The sequence below is a fragment of the Pelobates fuscus genome, chromosome 10 (assembly GCF_036172605.1).
Source record: "Pelobates fuscus isolate aPelFus1 chromosome 10, aPelFus1.pri, whole genome shotgun sequence".
NCBI lineage: Eukaryota > Metazoa > Chordata > Amphibia > Anura > Pelobatidae > Pelobates > Pelobates fuscus.
The window spans coordinates 18,046,338-18,059,129 of record NC_086326.1 but is presented as its reverse complement, the minus strand read 5'-3'; positions in this window follow the sequence as shown (position 1 = coordinate 18,059,129).

Here is a 12,792-nt window from a genome sequence, read left to right as displayed (position 1 = left end):
CGTATAACACATTTATGTGCCTCCCAGACCGTCAGGGGGGGGGTGTCAGGTCCCTCGTTCGTGTCAAAGTACTGTGAGAGCGTTTGAAGCGTGGATGTACGGACGGCAACGTCGTTCAGTAAGGATACATTGAGTTTCCATTGTCTGTCCCTAGGTTTGTGGAGGGGCGAGCTCGTGCGAACCTTAACCGGTGCATGGTCAGAGTGGGTCGTGAGTCCGATATGGGCATCGTGGAGTAGTGAGAGGAATTCCTGAGGCATGAATATATAGTCGATACGACTGTAGTTGCGGTGGACATGGGAGAAGTGAGTATAGTCGCGACCATCAGGATGTGCGGTCCTCCAACAGTCCACAAGGCCCAGGCCGTTCAACGCCCTAGCAGCGGTTCTAAGGCAGTGGGGGGGGATTGTGCTGGACCCGCGAGACGTGTCTCGGAGCGGGTCAAGGGGCATATTTAGATCGCCCGCGACCACCAAAAGGCCCTCCCTGAATTTACCAAGTTTTGTCAGAGTGCGGGAAAGGAAAGTGTGTTGTCCACGGTTGGGGCTATATATGCAGGCAAACGTGTATTTGTGGTCAGCAATAGTTCCCTTAACGAAAAGGAAGCGGCCCTCGGGATCAGGGAGAGTTTCCGTGTGGCTAAAAGGTACAGAATTCGCAATGAGTATCGCTACACCTGCTCTCTTAGACGACTGGTGGTTGGCATAGTAAGCCAGATTGTAACGATTATTTTCAAGTTTGGGCGCGTCAGGGCCCCTAAAATGCGTCTCCTGCAGGAAAGCCACAGACACTCTCTCCGACCACAGACGGCGCAGCAGGTGGGAGCGCTTCTCTGGTTGGTTGAGGCCCCCGGTGTTATTGGACCAAAAAGTGAGCAAGTCTGGTGTAAATTCCGTCCGCACCCCCGTGGGGAGAACCCCGGGGGGAGGGGGATCCATAGGTGGGGGGGGGGGGGGGGGGGGAGGGAAGGATCAAAAAGGTAGGGGGGGTAAAGGCAACTAATGAACCTAGACCGGTAGGTGGTGTTCAGGAGACAATAAAGGTCTAAAGGGTCTCGCCGAACCCCGGTCTTATGTACAGGGAGAGTTCAGTTGCGGGAGGTGCGGAGAAGTCCGCTAACGGAGGCTGTCGCGGTAAAGTGTGGGTGGTCAGCGCTCGTCACCCTCGGCACCCAACCCGCTATCCGCGGTTAGGTGTCAGGGATTTCACAGGTCGGGGGGGGGGGGGGGGGGGACGAGTCCTGGGATGCTATGGTGGGCGGGCCAGGAGGTGCCGCCGACTGGAGGGGGCACAACTATGGCGCAGTCATGAAGGTGGGAGGTGGGGGGGGAGGGGGGGGGGTCGTCCACTGCCTGGTGGAGGTGAAACACAGCATACACCAAAAAAGCAATTAAATCATCAAACATTTACAGTCCAAAGTATGATAGAGATCTAAGCTTAACCCAAGGAAGGTCTCTGGGTTGGCGTTGGGGGTGTGGAGGGGATCTGGGTGAGCGGCTTGGAAAAACATTGCAGAAACATAGTAATAATCGAAATCCGAGACAAGACTGCAAGCTGACATTGGTGGTTTAAGTTATGTTCATAAGTATGCTAAGGGCATCCTGTGGGTAATTTAGTAATCACATCGCCTCTTGTATTGCACTTGCGGGTGCGGTCCAAACCGCTCCATTCGGACCCCACCCAGAGGTTAAACATGTGTTTAGGGAGTGCCGGGAACATGGGTGTCACCACTTACACAAGCCACGGCGTCTCAGCGTGGCAAGTGGACCTGGAGTACCAATGGCTACTCGATGGGGGCATAACCAGAATACCCCAAGTTAAGTGTAGAATGTCAGCGTGCAGCCTCACCACATTTAACAAATAAAAAACAAATCGTTGCATAAAACAAATACGTTTACCAATCGCCTTCTAGAGAGCGTTAACATGTGAACCATCTAAACCTCAGCGTTGTCCTAAGTAGCCTGGGCCCTTGCAAGGTCCGATTCTGCCCGTACGGGCAACACGCAGAATGCGGGTAAGTCTGCGCAGGGCACACAACATGAACTGTATATTCCGCACTAGGGGGGTCGGGGTCGAAACATAGAGGCCTTCACAGTGGCTACGACTGTTAATGGGAGCGGGATATAGAGTGCGGTAGTAGCGTGCGGGGGGGGGGAAAAGCAACCGCACAGGTCTGGCGGTGCACTAAAGGTAGCGAGGGCATTGTATGAGGAGCAGTAGGTGACTAGGCTGCCTATTTCCTAATAAAAAATTTTTGTGGAATCCTAACTAGCAAAGTAAGGAACTGGGAACATGTAAATGCAATTGTAAATACAATAAAGAGAAAAATATTTTACTGTTACCGGGAGCAGGAACCATCACCCGTAAGGGTGTTTAACGTACAGGTTGCAGATATAAGTTCATGCCCACGGAGTTCAGGAATGCACGGCCCAGTCCCCCACCCCACAATGGCAGAAGTAAAGCGGTTAGCTGTGTGCGGCCTGCCAAGCAAGCAGCACCCCATCCCCTGTGAGTCCCCAAGGCCCGTGTTGCTAGGTGACATTCTCGTCCTCGGCCCGGACACCGGCGGCCTAGGCCTGTGGATCATGTCCCCCCTTATGTCGCGGAGTGGAGTCGTTAGGTGCCGGCAGGAAACAAAAGTCCTCATCTGTTAAGCGGGAAAATGTGTGAAGTAGTGGGCCATGGTCTGTGAGGCATGGGTTCAGTAGGAAAGCGGTAAGGCCTCATTCTTCCGGGCCCTCTGGGCCGCCACGGCGTTGCGGGGGGGGTGCAGCATGGCCCCCTGTGAGGTTCTCTGCTGCCGGGTAAGGTCCAGTGGGGCGAGCGGGCGGGAACTCGAGAATCCAGTTCGGGATATGTACATGTGGCAGTCCAGCAGACTGTAGAAATCGGGGCACATCATTAGGCCAGCGTAGCGTGTGCCAGCGGTTCTCGGTCCTAGCTTGTAGGCTGAACGGGAAGCCCCATTTGTAGGGAATCCGTTTTTCGAGCAACATGTTCGTCAGGGGTTTCAGCGCCCGACGGGCATCCAGCGTGAGAGTCGACAGGTCCTGGAACAGCCAAATCTGGGTGCCCATGTAGGTGATCGTGCGCTGGGCCCTGGCCGCCCTCATTATGGCTTCTTTCTGCGGGAACGAGGAAAGGCAACAGATAACGTCTCTGGGCAGGCCATCTCTCCTGGGGCCCCGTAGAGCTCTGTGGGCACGTTCCAGTGGAATGTCGGCCGGTGAGTCGTCGCCGAGCAATTGCCTGAAAAGGCCAAGCAATAGATCGCGGGGAGACTCGTCATCCGCCTCAGGGAGGCCTCTCACCCGTATATTGTTACGGCGGCCTCTGTTATCCAGGTCCTCGACCTGTCTACGCATTTCAAGCAGGATATTCCCCTGACGTGTCATCGCTAGGTCCGTGGCTTGTTGGTGGTGCGTCGAGTGGAGGCGGTGTTCCTCCAGGTCGGTCACCCTCTGTTCCAGGACTGTTAAGTCCCTACGCACCCCAGCAATCTCCTCTCGGATGATGGTGCGCAGTTCAGTGATCATGGCAGCTTTATCACCCCTCGTAAGCATGTTCGCCGAGATGAGAGCTAAATCCCTGGACATCTGGGTAAAGGCATCCGCATCTGGTGTTCTCTCCGCGGAACCGGTCGTGCTGCTGGCGCTTGGGGAAGGAGGGGAGGTAGGCGCCATCTTGTCTGCGCCTCGTGTGCCTCCAAGTTGTTGTGGGGTGGACATAAACTCGTCCATAGGACCCAAACGCAGGTTCGTGTGGGGTGTGGGAGGGTGGCGAGGGGTGTTCCGTCTGGGTTTCCCCATGTGGGTCGCGGGTTTTGCTCTGTAATCGGGCTTATGCGGGTTGGGGCCTGATGGTCTATTCTTAACCTTTCCCGTGGACACTTGTGCTAACAAACTAAAACCATCATGGGAAGGGGGGCTGGTCATTATTTGGAAAACATCCACAGATCAAAAGCCCAAGATCATAAACACGTATCGGTTTTCATCCATCAGCTCTGCGTTCAAACAGGAGGTTGTCATGAGTTTTCTCAGTAAAAAATACCGTGCGTAGCTTGTAGCGGTCTTGACGGTGTACTTTGCAAGTTGCTCTTTTTGTAAATTCATATTATTATTTAGTTTATAGATAAGAAAAAAGGGAAAAATTTCAATTCTTAGTTACAAAAGTAAAAAAAAAACGATAAAAAACATAAAAGTTATGCTGTGTCGTTCCACTCACCAATCATCTTTGGATAAAAGGGTCGTATATAAAAACTGGATGAGTCTGACAGGTCATCAGAGTAAACAAAAAAGAGAGTTAAAATAATCATGAAAACAATGTCTCCCAGTTGTACACTGGAACTAGCCAGAATTCCAAGCTCGGAATGCTATAAACTGCTAAGGAAATACAAGTCTAGAGTACTATTATTATACCCTATAAATGATGCATAGTCACTGCACTATTATGAAGGACAAATTGTACAGATTGTACAGAGACAGACATACATACATTCATACATACAGAGAGAGAGAGACAGAGACAAAGACAGACAGTGAAGGGCATTGCCTGATTGGGAAAAAAAATTTGGTCCGCTGCATTTTTTAATCACAGAGGCCAGGTGAGAAGGGGGTGGGGACAGAGAGAGAGGGGTGTTTTGTCATCAGCAGGGACAAGCACAACACCTCTCAAAATGAGCATTTTGCTTCAATGCTCTTCCAGGGCAGACAATGCTCTTAGCACAAGCAAACTTAAGGGCACGCCTGTGCTGTTTTTGCTTGTGACTTGTCTCTGGTGTCTCCATAAGTGGGATAGCAAAGGTCAAAAGGGGCCAGGAAAGTGTATTGTGCATGTGTTTGGGGGCTGCTTGTGGAATTACGTGCGTGTAGAGTCAGCTGATGGTGGTGTGGTGTTTTATATAAATAGGTTGGTTTTAGTTGTGTTGTGTTAGTAGTGTAAAACGTGTGACTAGGGGCTGTATAGAGTGAGAGAGTGTGTGGCTGTAGAGGGCTGTAGTGGATGTGCATATAGATGAAGTAGTATGCGTAGGGCTGTAGAGTGTGTATTTGCGTACAGGGGATCTAGTGTGTGCATTGGTGATACAGAGTGTGTATGTCGGGAATGGAGAGAGAGAGAGAGAGAATGTGTGTGTATGTGTGTGTGTGTGTGGTCAGTACGTTTCTATAGGGGATCTATTGTGTGTGTAGAGGATCCTGTGTGTAGAGGATCTAATGTGTGTGTAGGGTGCAGTGTGTGTTTGGTTTGCATTGTGTGTGTGAGGAGTGCGTGTGTGAGGTTTGCAGTGCGTGGATGTCTTGGAAGGTATTGTGTGCGTGTTGGGTGCAAATGGGAGCAAAGCACATTTAAAAAAAAAAAAAAAAAAAAATCTATAAACTTTATATCCCCTATCCCTTCTTACCTTTGGCCATAAAGGCAGGCATTGCAAGTTCTGTTGGTCTGGTGGTGAGTGAACTCCAGCCTGCAAGGCCTCTGGCTAGAATTCACTCTCGCAAGATCCGGCCTGTCAGTGCATTGCCACAGTTACCAACCTTGCCAGAGCCTGGTGAGGGAGATCTTTGATCCCCCCACCAGCACTCATGGCACACCCTCATGGCACACAGCAGGGCCGGTGCTTGATCTCCCCTGGCGGCCTGTGCATTTGCCTGGTTTGCCAGATAGCCAGTGAAGGCCTAGGTGGAAGGTTCTTATGTGGACAAGGATTATCAGATCTCCTTTGGTATCCGACACATAAAATGTGCAGTATGGAAGATTCATATGTTAATAAGAAATCCATAGTGTCAGGAATACAAATCTGGATAACATTAAATGCACAAAATATCATGCCAATTAGCCATATGTGCCCCCAAAAAGCCTGCCAGTGCCACCTGTGCCCCCAAACAATCCGCCAGTGCCATTTCTGCCCCCGGAAACCTGGTCAGGTACCCTGACTGCATCTCCAGTACTTGTTTAGGCACCCAGACGGCATCCCCCCTGCACTCATCCCAGGACTCAGATTGCATCCTCAGGACCCTTCCTGGTGTTTAGTAGAAGGCAGTGCAGTGCCTGTGCACGGTGTATGTCCACCAACATTCTGTCTGTCTGCCTCTGGGGCTCTCTGTACGTTTAGTGAAGTCAGAGGTCACGTGACTTGCAACTTCTGACTTCCCGAGACACTCTGTGAGCGCGAGAGGTAGACATACTGTATGTAGACTGTGCACATACACAGTGCATAGGCACCACGCTGCTTCCACCCAGAGATGCCTGGATGACTGCCAGCTGCAAAATATACCAGCAATGCCGCCAGCACATTCCTAATGCCAGCACTGTCTGCATTACCCAGGGCCGGTGCGCGGGTTGCTGCCAACCTAGCAAAGATCAATTTTGCCAACCCCTTTATCATTTATTGCTGTGATAAACGATGAATTCCATGCATTTAGTGGGATTCATAATAATGGTGGGATTTTAGTTATGTTATGTACACTGCAGGAAGTGTTAAGTTCTGTTCACGCACTGGGGTTGTAGCGCACCCCACTCACTGAGTACATTATCGGTGGTGACATTGAGGACATGGCTGCACTGCTCAAAAAAGAGACAGACAAAAATGTTCATGATTTTTCTCTTTAACCAAAAATGGATCAAACCCAAATGGCAGAAAAGAAATGACAGAAAGGGGGTTAGGTTTTACCTGCCATGCCCATGTTCCCTATCTGTCCACTTTAATAAACCGCATAACATTATTCTTTAATTTAGTCTTCTCTACCAGTGTATCCATCATCCGGACATTATCAGTGATTTGAGGACTGATTGAGAACTTCTAGAGTGCATAATGTTCTACAGCTGGAATGAAAAGTAACCAATTTCCAGTAGGATTCATCTTGCTCGATTGCCATTTGAGGAGAACATATTTCTCCGTCTCTCTCCCTTTAATCATCTGATACATTGTATACACTTAGGAATCAGACTAATGTGTGGGATCCCATGAATGCAGAGTTTCTGTGCCAAAGTCACAGCGGGTGCATGGGTATCTGCTGTCTCTGCCCTTTGCCACTTGTCGTGATCAGTTCCATCATACACTATATGGGCCGGTGTTGATAGAAGTAATTGGTTTGATTATTGTCAGATATAGGTTTTATTAAAATGATGTGATAAACAGAAATGGCATATAAAATTGAGTCATCACAAAAGAAAAAGTTCTTGGTCGTAATTTCTCTCAAACAGATTCTTTATAGTTTGTTTATAGCTTGTTTATTACATAAGTGAGAAAATACTTCTTGCAGGACAGGGACAAATGTATTGATACATTTAATGATTCTGGGAGAATCATTACAAGTTAAGCTGTAACACTGCTGTACAGGAAATATGGAAGGAACGCCCCCTGGTGGACATTTTCCACCGGACATTCTAAGGATAGGTTAAAAATCTGGCATTTTGGTTAATGAAAGCCAGCAGTATATAATAAAATACCTTTATTTCTTGATATGGATATAAAAGTCCAGACTGGGACACAGCGAGGTATGATACCAAAAAACATTGACACAAACAAATCAATAAAGCATCAATTACATGTTATTAGACAAACATCCATGATAGACGAGAAACAGCCAGCATGACAGCATGACAGTGGTTCCAACTAGACTTGCTAAAATATCCAACACCAACCCACCAAATTGTTGGCGATGTTTTCACCCAGATGGTTCTATGCTCCATATCTGGTGGGCCTGTCCTAGAATTAAGCCCCTCTGGAATATTTATTTTAATCTTATATATAGGATTGGTGGTTTACGCTTAGAACATAAAGCTGAAATTGCTCTTCTTCATCTTTTGGGTACAGAAATAAAAAACAATTTGGATATTGGTATTTTACACTGTTTAATGGCGACTAAAATATTATTAATTATATCGCTAGATTTTGGAAAAGTACTGAGATCCCTACTAGAGACCAAGTTAAAGCCCAATTACTACACCAACTTGAGATGGAAAAAGGGCTGACCCTCATGAATGATCATATTAATGCTAATATTATAACTTTATATTCTAACCTTATTGATAGGATTAGAGGGCTGCACTGAGGCGAGAGCTCCTTGACCATATATTCTGATATACATTCTAGCAAAATTTTTGTTTTGTTTTTCTGGACCAGTTATTGTTGTGTATTGTTTGTCCTATCTGTGTGGCATAGACTCTTGCGGGAACGTGATATCTATATAATATGACTATGAATACTAAATCTTTACGCATTAGTATAGATATCTTTGAAATTTTATTGGATGTAATGTACCATCTTTGTTTGTGTCTTATTCGAGAAGGGATGTCGGTTGTGCTGTATCTCTCTCGATTATTGTATTTTATATTCATAATGTTAGAAAACTTAATAAAATAATAAACAAATAAGAGGATCCTAAATAAAATAGATAAAAAACGGAAAAACCATAGTGCAATCTGTATATTTATATAATGATAACAATTGTTTATATATTTATATAAATAACAGGAGATGGTACAAATGGCACACTCACCATTTCAAGAGCCCTTAAAGTATGGCTGTGAACTGGATAGGCACTTCATCCACCATTGGGATTGTGGTAAAATCTTTTGCTGGAACAAAGAGGTATCCAGAAGCGACAGGAATCAGATGATCAATGATCAGAAGATTATGTTACAAGACCCTTCTTATTCATTTTAAAAAGGTAAATCCTTTTTAACCCCTTAAGGACACATGACATGTGTGACATGTCGTGATTCCCTTTTATTCCAGAAGTTTGGTCCTTAAGGGGTTAAGCAGTGTGCGCTTTAACACTTTTTGTTTTGGGTTCTCTATTATTTTTTAAGTGTATAAGGTGACATTGCAATTGAAGGTGTTTTAGGCTGCACCGGATTATTAATAAACGAATGCCACCTATCCCCATTAAGAGTTTCGTATTAGATATTCATCTGTCCACTGTTAGTCAATGTGTCTATAAATGGAGACAATTTAATACTGTGGCTACTCATCCTAGAAGTGGCCATCCAGCCAAGATAACGCAAAGGGTAAAACGCAGAATTCTCAATAAGGTTAAAGAGAACCCATGTAATAGCTAAAGACTTAAAGAAATCATTGGAACTGATTAACATCTCGGCTCCTGAAACCAGTATAAAATATTTTGTGTGTCAAGCACTATGGTTTTCGGAGGATTGCCCTTCGAATATATCTTGCGCCAATGTGATTAGCCGGATTGTTCCAGCCAATGGTAGAACTCTTCTACAGCAACACATTGGCAATCCTTTTAACACGGACTGATATATCTCAGCCATTCACATAATTTAAAGCCCTATGGGGCCATAGCAGAAGAGCAGTATGATTGTCTGAATACATTTATTTATGAGTAGTTTGTAAGACTATCCCAATGGTATTTGGGGCTCTTTTAAAATCCAAATAGGACTCCAAAAAGGAGGTCATTCAGGTCAATGGAGAGATGGTTTTGCAGTGTTGCCGATGATAGTAACTGTTAAGGAGACTAAATTTATTTTACAAAAGTGAAAATTCGAATTGAATGTTATGTATGGCCAGAAAAGCTGCCTTAAAAGCATAGGTTACAACATTTCTCCAATTTGGCTCTTTTTACCTCAAATTTCAAATTCACCCTTTAGTGAATAATCCTGTAAGAGAAAGATTACAGAGTAGTTGCAGAGTCTAAGCAAGCATGACACCAAATAAGCTAGAAGTCTGCAGACCCAGTGTGTGTCCACCATGAAGGAGGGAAATAAAGTCAGACGTGGGCTAGGAGTCAAAGTTAGTATTTCAGCTCAACAAGCAAGGTTGATGACATGAGCCAAGAGCTAAAACAAAAAAACACGTGGCTTAAACAGAACAGGGGTACTTGCTGTTGCAGAGGCAACCGAACGTGTTGATAACTTTAAATGTCTTCAGCACACCAGACTCTACTACAGAGCTATATATATATCTCAATAAACTGTGAGAAGTGGGCAATGTTTCCTTATACACATCACCTTAAACTTGCAGACACGTGGTTCCATGTTTCATCAATATCTCCATTAAATTGGAAAAACCCACAAATCCTATTATTGGGCCATAAGGACTGGTTTGGGAAACAGTGATGTATGCTGTGGTATTTATAGTGTATCTGTAACTTTACAGTTTTCATAAATATATACGTTTTATGAAATACTGATTAAGACTGCATTGGAATTTCAATGCAATCCATAGATACTATAAGACAAGTAAGTGACTACATTGTCTTATGGCAAAGCCTAATGTTGGCAAAAGGTGAAGCAGTGCCGTCAACTTTTGTCCAATGCCAGTAGCCATCACAAATGACGGCTGATGGATTCAGGCTCCGTCTATGGAGGATCCTGCGATCTTCTCCATGGACTTTAATGGTGTACTCTCATACATGGATCTAAAGCGCCGAAGACTTATAAAGATGGTGGCGGCCACAAGGAACAGCCTGATGTAAGTAAAACTCCCTTACCCTGCACCCAGCGGCTACAGGACATACATTGGAATTGTCCTGAAATGAACAGATCCACTTTAATTACAATCCCCCCCAAAAATGGGTGGTGTAATTAACCTGAAACAGACAGCAATGCTATATTCGTTTTATAAGAGTGAGCAAAAATATATATATATATTTTTTTTTAAATGTACATACGTATGTGTTAATTGATATTTTTTCCTGTCCTGCCCCGTCCATGTTTCCTTCATGTATTGTGTTCTGGGTTCCGCTTTCTGTCCTGCTCCGGTTCTGGGTTCTTCTAGTCTTGTCTTCTTGTTTGGTGCCTGTTCTAGTCTTGTCTTGTTTCTAGTACTGGATACATATCAGAATATCATCTATCTCTTGGCTTCCGCTTGAGCTGCATCAGGGCTCTGGTATGTGGACGCACAAACCCTGGTGCTTAACACCAGGGGGCGTGTGGTTACCCTGCACCAGACCCTGTTTGTCCATTTCCACGCTGAGACTCCCATCATCATCAGACACACAGGGGTCCTGGTCTTTGGACTGCCACCCGAGACAAGATGTTACTTTTCAGTATTTCATAAAGATATAACCTTCAGGGGAATACTGATTAAGACTTCACTATAATTTCACTGATATGCCATAGGGATCTAAAGTTATAAGACAGAGAAGGGATTACTTTTGTCTTATGGCACGGAGTTTGACAAAGGGCTGTACTTTAAAGGGTCAATCAAGACCCCATAACATCTTTTTTTGCAAAAAGTGCAGATTTAAATATAGACTTTTATGCATTAACCTGGTTACACCCCCTTGGCTTTCAAGCAGACACCAGATAATGTTACTTCCTGGTTTCGTTAGCTCAATGCAGCTGACTTCCAGCAGCAGCAATGGCCCAGAGCACCTGACTTATAAAGACTTCTCATTGAGATGTATTGGGAAGTCTGTGATTGGACAGTAACAGAAAGTCTGATCAGAGTTAGAAGGGGAGGGCTTGCAAAGGCAGCTGACAAAAAAACAGCAGTTTTTGCAAGCTGATTTTGGATATATCCCCAATGAGAAAATACATAATTAACCCCTTAGTAACCAGACCACTTCATTTTTCTTACCGTTTGGGACCAGGGCTGTTTTTACATTTCTGCAGTGTTTGTGTTTAGCTGTAATTTTCCTCTTACTAATTTACTGTACCCACACGTTATATACCATTTTTCTCGCCATTAAATGGTCTTTCTAAAGACACCATTATTTTCATCATATCATATAATTTACTATAATATTTTTTTTATATAAAATACGATGAAAAAAAATGAATAAAAAAACCACACCTTTTCTAACTTTGACCCCCAAAATCTATTGCGCATCCAGGAAAACACCCGTGATAAGTAGAAACACAATGTTAACACGTTCTTTGCTTTTTTTGCAAGTTATAGGGAAATAAGTAAACGTAGCACTTTACTATTTCAGTACCATTTTTAACCAAAATTAACACAAGTTACATTGGAACACTGATATCTGTCAGGAATCCCTGAATAACCCTTCACATGTGTATATTTTTTTTTAAAGAAGACAACCTAAGGTCCTAAACTTAGGGTATTTTGAACTTTTTCATGCCACCATTTTACCACCAATCTATGCCAAACTTAGCAATTTAAGAATACATGTACTGAGAACTTTAAGGATTGCTGCCAAAGTACACCCCAATAAGTGTTCAGCAACATCTCCTGAGTACAGTGATACCACCCATATATAGGTGTGTCGGGTTCTCTGGGGGGTAAAAGACCTTATTTGGAGGGTGCGCCTTCCAGTTTTCCAACTTGGAATTTTCACAACTGGTTATCATGCACCCATGTCCTATTTGGGAAAAAAATTTAAGCCGGCCAATGTAATTTGCCCCCATCAAACTATATATTTTTGAAAAGTAGACACCGTAGGGTATTTCAAATGGTGGTATTTTAACACTTTCCATGCACTAATTCTACCACCAGACTGTGTCAAACTTTTGGGTAGTCGTTTTTTTGTGTTCTTTTTCTCTCACATTGTACTTTAGGCATGGATTCTCAGCTCCTGTTATGGGTTACGATCTGACAAAGAACACCCCAATATGTGTTCAGCAACACCTCCTGAGTACAACAGTGCCCCCAATGTACAGGTTTTATGGGTTTTTGCAAAGGTACAGGGGTCAAATGTAGGGCTTTCCCCTTTTCCATGTTTGCACATTGAAATATGCCAGATTGGTTTGCTGGGTCAATGTTGCCTCTGAGACGGTATGGCAGCCCAAGAATGAAAATTAAGCCCATCGTGGCATACCATTTGTAAAAGTAGACAACCCACGATATTCAAAATTAGGTTTGTCCAGTCT